At 43.5% G+C, this 8,071-nt stretch overlaps 1 long non-coding RNA gene across 1 annotated transcript; it reads right to left on the reverse strand.

The window, feature by feature from the left end:
- Positions 1 to 5,800: 5,800 nt before the first annotated feature.
- On the reverse strand, positions 5,801 to 7,837 carry LOC134943849 (uncharacterized). Its single transcript, XR_010181788.1, has 4 exons — positions 7,755 to 7,837; positions 7,424 to 7,443; positions 6,573 to 6,687; positions 5,801 to 6,488 (listed from the first exon to the last, which is right to left on the reverse strand). It is a non-coding gene; the product is annotated as an uncharacterized LOC134943849 (long non-coding RNA).
- Between the last annotated feature and the right edge of the window lie 234 nt (positions 7,838 to 8,071).

The following is an 8,071-nucleotide window of genomic DNA, read 5'->3' on the forward strand; positions in this document are numbered from 1 at the left end:
AAGAGAATTTCAACATTAAATGAATGAGCCAATGGGTGGCGCTATGAACTCCTATCAGAGTCTCTGACCATATATAATGTCCTGAGCGTCCCGGTATGAGTCCACGTAAGGCACGTGGTAACTCCAAAGGAATATAGGGGGTTAGGGATGATACGGGGTTAAATGTTTAGTGACCAGGCATCAGTGGTAACTGGGAGTGTTGCACAATGGATGGGTTGGTGCCGCATATCCGGGTCTAGGTGTGGTTTCCCGGGGGTGAATGGACAGGGCTGTCTCTAGGAAATCCTGATTAATACAGGGGGCTCAGCATGGAGAGCAGGTACCTGGTTCTGGGGTCCAGACGTGGTTCTCCCTTCCTCTTGGGGGCCCAGGATGATGGCGCTCCCTGAATCGCAGTTGGCTCCTGCCGCTGCTGCAGCAGCACTTATACCCTTCTTTCTCTGTCAGCGGTCGCGCTGACTCCAGCGTCTGCTCTCCCCGGTCTCCGGCTGCCAGCTCTTCTCCGGCGGCCAGCAGCAGCCTGTTCCCGGCGGCCAACGGCAGCGTGTATCCTCTCCCCGGCTACTCTCTTGTGTTGCCCTCCGTCTCCTGGCAACACAGCGGCGGGTCGCACCTTCCTTCTTGTCGGTGCAGCGGTGGATCGCGCTCCCCGTCCCCAGTGCCAGATTTAGGTCCATATGGGCCTGGAGCTGAAATTTAGGAAGGGCCTATTGTGTGCCTCGGCAGGAGGTGTGACAAGCGCTGCGGTGGTGTGACTAGTGATGTGGGGGTGTGATCAGTGTGGTGTGGGTGTGGTCTACATAGGGGGTGTGGCCTATGCCATGTGAGTGACACAGTCACCACTTACTGACAGACACTACTTACTGACACACACACACACACACACACACACACACAACACAAAGCTTACTGACACAATCACCACTTACTGACAGACACTATTTACTAACACACACACTCACAACACAAAACTTACCGACACAGACACTTACTGATAGATATTACTGACTGACACACACGCACAACACAGATAAACTTACTGACACAGACATTACTTACTTACACACACACAACACAATACTTATACCGCTCTCACATCACAATGCCGGGTCCCACCTGGGAATTGGAAATGGGTCCATTCCTGGGTGGGACCCGGCATTTGACCCTACACACCGCCAACCCGACCCGGCAATTTGCCGGTTCGGGTTGCCATCTGTGGGCGGAGATGGAGTCGGCATCAGGTGAGGAGGCGGCGCTGGGAGATGAGATCATCCCTATGCAGTGAACGGGTCCAGGGTTGTATCGACCTGGGTGACCCGTTCACACTGCACCGGACCTGGTATTTAACCCGAGAATAACCCTTCTTTATTCCCGGGTTGAATTACTGGGTCAGGCAATCCAGAATTCGCCCATGACCCCTTTCACAACACACATCGGAACGTGTCGACCCAGCAATATACCCAGTCTATACCAGGTTATTTTTGCGGTGTGAAAGGGGTATTACTGACACAGACACCCACCACTTACTGACAGACACTACTTACTGAAACACACACACGGTACAAAACCTACTGACAAACACTACTTACTGACACACACAAAACTTACTGACACAGACACCATGCAAAATGTACTGACACAAACACTACTTACTGACAGACACTTCTTACTGACACCTGTGGTGCACACAGCATTTTTTTCTCAGTGGTACTGTGCTTGCGTGCCGTGGGCGTGGTCACATGTCATTAAGGGATGTGACCATGTGACACTAGGTGGAGTGGTTATATATTATGTGAATCCATGGCACAGACACCCCCTGTCCCTGCGGACTACAGAGACAAGGACAGCAGCATGTGACACTTGTTATAGAATAAAAAATATTGGCCCTCATTCCGAGTTGTTCGCTAAGTTTTTCGTTCGCACAACTTATTAGTAAAGTTGCGTTAATGTAGTAAATTTGCGAACATCCGCCCCCAACGTATTTTTGCTCATTCGCACACATTATTACACAAAGTGGGCGTACGCCAAATGACATCGCAGCAATGCGAAATCGTCGCAGCAATGCGAACCCATCGCATTAACACATACTTCTTCGTAAAAAAACTAAGTTGTAGTAGATTTACACATTTTTCAGTTAAAGTGCTCACTTTTGCAGAGAAACGCAGCTGAATTTGTTTTTTTACTATTTCGTGGACTAACACCTTCAAATTAAAAGTCCACAAGCCCTCATCAATAACAAATCCAATTACTGAATGAATTTAAATGTTCATGATCAATTAAGTATTTGTTTAAATACCTGAAGAACACTTTGTAGCCATAAAAGAGCCTCCTTTTATTAACATGTTTAATATAAATATAGATGTTTGCAATGTGCTTGTTCTAATGTGTTTTCTGAATTTATTAAAGTTGAGTTTTTGTATGTGAATGAAGGTGTTTGCATGTTTATTTAGCCAATAACATGTTTTAGTTGGTCTTTTAAAATAACTTACGTTAGTTGTTTGAAATGTTTAAGGTAAGAAATGTTTGTTATGCAATCTGGTGTTCCTTTATTGCATTAATAAATAATAAGGAGTCGCAAAAGTATTTAAATGTAATAGTTTATTTTTTTTCTAAAGTTGACTAATGTTATTTTTTTTTTTTTTTTCAAACAAACAATTAACATATTTTTTCCATGTCGTCAACAAGTGCCAACAAGGCCTGGAGATGGTGCCTCATATTTGTAAAAATATACTGTAACGATGTGGGATCTCCAACGGCAACATCTGAAATTAAGAGATAACATAAACATTACTAACTTACTCACATTGCTTATTATCCAAGCAAGGCACAAAGCACACTTTAATGCATGCAGGTCCAAACTGCATTCCTCCTGCTTGTGTGAAACTACATATACCAGCATGCGTTGACTCAGTTTTGGGGCCAGGGAATGCCAAACCTGTGTAAGGGCATGCTGGGATGTGTAGTTTTTCCACAGTTGCAGTTGCGCAGTTTGGACAGGCCTGCTTAATGGCAAAGTTGATACATCATGACTGTTTTATGGTACAATCATTAGCATAAAAAAACGCAAGCCTGCTCAGTCTTTTTTTGTTACTTATTCCAATTTTAAAGACCATGGGCTACATTTACTACTATGTGAGTTCATTTTAAGATGTAGCGTTGCCCATAGCAAACAAGCCAAAATAAAATTATTATCTTGTAGAAGTGGTTCCCCAATTGTAAAGATTAATTGTATTGGTTGTTATGGGCGACATCCCATGTTAAAGTTATGTTCCATCTTCGTCACTGTTACACCATGTTGGCATTCATTACCATCTTTTTGTTTTTTGTTTATTTTAAAGGGGTTTGGTCCTGCCTCCTCACACTGCATATCAACATCTTCCGAAGGCCAACATATCATAGCATTCCCACACTCCCTGAAAGCTGCCCTTACTAAATAAGTGCAAACAGGTTTGACTAGAACAATTAGTCATTTTGTGAATGTAACTTTCACACAACAAATCAGTGTGTCATTAGGCTGCATAACAAAGTGAAGCATGTGATTTGTAAGTGCAAATATTCAGACTACACAGGCCCAAGTGTAAAAGACCAACAACATACTAAACTCCACTCAGGTCTAACTGTTTACCATAAAAACTAACACATATAAACCCTGTTGTCCTGGCAACCCTGGCTACCTAATGAGTGTCAACCTAGAGTGGACACACAAAACATTGCACACATACACACTGTACATATAATGACACTCACAAATATGTAAAGGCAACATGTACACCATGATGAAAATAACAAATATTTGTCCAGGGTCCAAGAATTCAAACAGTACAACACTGCATGTTTTGGCATTGTAAGTGTAAGTGGGTAATCATTTTTAAAAATCAAAAAATAAACTTACTTTCCACGGCAACATCAAGACTCCCTGAACGGTCTTCAGGGGCTTCCTCTGCCCATTCACTGGGTGGGGATGTTGGCTGGATGGGGGAAGGCGGCTGGATGGGGGAAGGAGGAGGGATTGGGGAAGGAGGAGGGATTGGGGCAGGAGGCTGGATGGGGGAAGGAGGCTGGATTTGGGCGCAAATTTCAGAGGGGGGGTCTGATTGAGAGGGCGAGGGGGGCGGAGAGAAAGTTAAGGCAATAGAGGGTGAGGGGGGTTCAGATGGGGATGTAGAAGTTGAAGGAGAAGGGGTATGGGAAGGAGGAGAAGGGGTCCCAGAAAGAGATGGAGAGGTGTGGTGAGAAGGGGAATGGAAAGTGGAGTGGGCCAGGGAAGCTGAGGGGGACTGGGAAGCTGATGGGGACTGGGAAGCCGATGGGGACTGGGAAGATGAGGGGGACTGGGAAGATGAGGTGGACTGGGAAGCTGAGGGGGACTGGGAAGCTGAGGGGGAGTGAGAAGGGGAGGGGGAGTGAGAAGGGGAGGGGGAGTGAGAAAGGGAGTGGGAGTGGGAAGGGGAAGGGGGCGGAGAGTTGTGCCATTGTTGTCCTAGAATGATATTATTGACAACATTTTTTTAACATGAGAAATTACATAGTATTCAATTTGTTTTTTCAATGTTCTGTTCCATGTTAAATTCATTGTTTTTTTTTTAAAGAAAAGCAAACATGTTAAGATCCTCTTCATGTTGGCCACAGCAAACAAAATGAGTCCAAACTTTTACTTTGAAGCTCATTCCTTAATCTAGTCCATTGAGTCATCGTGATTGGTCTAGGCAACATCACCAGATTACTATTCAAGGCACCTTATTATATAGCCAGCACTGATCAAGTATTTTGGTCCAGTTTCCTGGCTGCTTCTTATTTCTTGAAAACATGCACTTGTTTGGTGTCACTTTGCTACAGTCAGTACTGTTTTCCCTAACCACACACACTGTCCTAATTTCCAAAAAAGGACACTGAAGGTTGCAATTAGCCTACCACTTACTGTAAAATGTGGGTAATTCCAAGGGGATTACAGCAGGAATTTAGTTTGCAATTGGCCAAAAGCATGTGCACTGCAGGGGTGGCAGATATAACATGTGCAGAGAGAGTTAGATTTTGGTGGGTTTTGAAATTATGGGCAGGGTAAATACAGGCTGCTTTATTTTAACACTGCAAATTATTTTGCAGATTTAACACACCCCACCCAAATCTTACTCTCTCTGCACATGTTACATATGCTTCCCCTGCAGTGCACATGGTTTTGCCCAATTGTTCAATAAATTCCGGCAGCACAAAACTTGGAAATTCAGCCATTAGCACAATTTATGCAAATAATCTTATGTAATGTAACTTACTTCGTGTATGCAGAGCACGGATTTGCTGGCAGATCTCCGCCAACAAATCGGGAGTCCTCCTGCGGAGATCACTCCACCTCCTCTCAAGCTGGATGATTGTCCGCCTGCTGCGGACGCGAGTCCGCAGCAGGCGGCGGACCTCCGCGTAGGCCTCGCGCTTCACCCGATTGGGGATGAAGCGCCCAACGCGGCCTACGCGGCGGTCCATCACCGCAACCAGCACGCGGAGCTCCCGCCTGGTGAACGGTGCTGCACGCATCATGGCAATGGCGTTTTCCTTATTTGGGCATATATTTATAGTGTCTGTTAGCATGTGATTGGTCCAAAATCTATGTTGTCATTTCTAATAACTTTATTGATCTTTGCAATGCTGTGAAGAGCAGAGTGTTATTTCGCACGAGCGGAAATTCGCATTAGCAGAAGCGAAAATTTTTAAAAAACCACATTTTAAAAAAAACACACACACAGAGACACAGAGTTTATTTAAAATTACTATACATATCTGTGTACTCACCACAGTTCGTGTGATCATTCAGCTGGACAGTCACAAAGTGTGAAACATTGAGTATCATTTGTTTGTGTGTTTGGTTACATAATCAGGATTTGAGGATATAAAACAAATAAGGACACTATTTAGCAACATTACAGTCTTTTAATTTCTAACTAAACATTGTAAGCTTAACGTGTTTTTGGATTTTGTAGAAAAAAACAATTACCCATTCCAACACAACAAAAGCCTTACCCAATCACTTTACAATATCATACAAAATGACATCATTGTTTAAAAAACATAAGCATACTGTGTTGTATTATTTGTTCAAATAGAAAATATAAAAACACTATACCTGAAATATTCGGCAACAATTCTTGCCCTCACTTGGCTCCCCCTCCGTGTCACACTCCACCCACCGAAGCGTCGACCAACCCCTGGCTCCTCATCAGGCAATTCCTCTGCCTGAGGAAGCTCTACACTACTCCTTACCGCGATATTATGTAGTATTGCGCACAGGACCACTATTTTACTTGCCATCTCCGGCGAATACATGATGTCGCCACCAGTGCGGTGGAGCACACGAAACCGCCCTTTAAGGACACCAATTGTGCGCTCCACCAGCTGCCTAGTGGCAGTAAGCGCGGAGTTAAATGCCATCTGTGGTCCTGGCCTGGGATTACGGTAAGGAGTCATGAGCCAGGGGGTGCAAGGATATCCACGGTCTCCTGTTGGAAGAAAAGCCAAAATTTTGAAATATTAAATTTGTCAAGTTACTTTTTTTTGAAAAAAATATTTGAGCAACAACTCACCCAATAACCACATGTCTGCTCGTTGACTTGATCTTAATCTCTGCCATATCCCTGATTGTCTAATGACATATGCATCATGTGAACTTCCAGTAAATTTTGCATTCAGGGAAAGGATCTGGAGGGATGGGCCACAAACAACCATTACATTCAGAGAATGAAACAGTTTCCTGTTTCTATAAATTTCTTCATTATGTCTTGGTGGCTGAATAGCAACATGTGTGCCATCCACAACCCCAATAACATGTGGGAAGCGACTACCACCTTCCTCAAATTGCCGCTTCACCACATCTAGGGCACCAACATCCAAAGGCATATCAATGAATTGCTTCACCCGCTTTAGGAAAGCCTGGCAGACACGCCGCAGGACCTTACTGAACTGGCCCTGCGACATGCCAACCAGGTCTCCCACAACATGCTGATATGAGGCTGTAGCCAAAAAATGTAACACTGCAAGGAATTGTGTCAATGGTGGTATTGCTGTAGGATACCGAATTTCAGACTCCAGATCACTCTCTATTATGGAGAGAGTGTCTAGGATTAGATGTGGTGGCAGCCTGTATCTACGCACCACCACATCATCTGGCATACCAAAAAGTAGGACACGGGTTCGGAAAATTGGTGGCCTAGCACGCCTCCGTTGCCTTGGTTGATGAGGAGCCGGCTGTGGTTGTGGGGCTGGCGGTTGGGGTGGGAGTGCTGGCGTGGGTTGGGGAGGTAGGGCTTCTGCAGCAATAAATATTGACATAACACACTTTTTTGAAAAAGAAAAAAAACGAGGTGAAAAATACAAAAACAACTTATAAAAAAATATTCAAACAATAAATGTTGTAAAAAATGTTGGGGAAACTTACTGCAGGAGCGTACATTTTTTCTGTGTTGAATTCATGGCCAAAATGTGAAATGAATTAAAAAAAAATAAAAATAAAAAATGTTATTTTTACAATTCAAAAAAAAAAAAAAATTAGACATTTCTGAGCATCAAATACATCACAAACACCAATTAAAAAAACAAAAAACAAAAACAAAAGCATTTAGTAGCTAGTCCAGGAAAGACAAACACTACTTTGCAGATCAATCCTGGTAAACAAAAATTCTATTTTAGACAAAATGGAAAACAAACAGAATCACCACGCTTTTAAGAAACACAAACAGCAACCCAAAACACAGGCCAAGGGCACTTACCTGCTCCAAAAAAAATAAAGACTTGGTGTTCAGTAGCACACCCAGAAAATAAATTAAACCAGGGATATTTCTCCCAAAAGCAAACACCTACAAGAGAACACAAATGACAGTCAGAAAACAGCATACAGACCATTAAAACAAACAGGCACCAACACAGGCCAAGGGCACTTACCTGCTCCAAAAAAAAAGAAAGAATTGGTGTTCAGTAGCACACCCAGAAAATAAATTAAACCAGGGATATTTCTCCCAAAAGCAAACACCTACAAGAGAACACAAATGACAGTCAGAAAACAGCATACAGACCATTAAAACAAACA

This window comes from Pseudophryne corroboree, chromosome 7, assembly GCF_028390025.1.
Source record: "Pseudophryne corroboree isolate aPseCor3 chromosome 7, aPseCor3.hap2, whole genome shotgun sequence".
Lineage (NCBI taxonomy): Eukaryota > Metazoa > Chordata > Amphibia > Anura > Myobatrachidae > Pseudophryne > Pseudophryne corroboree.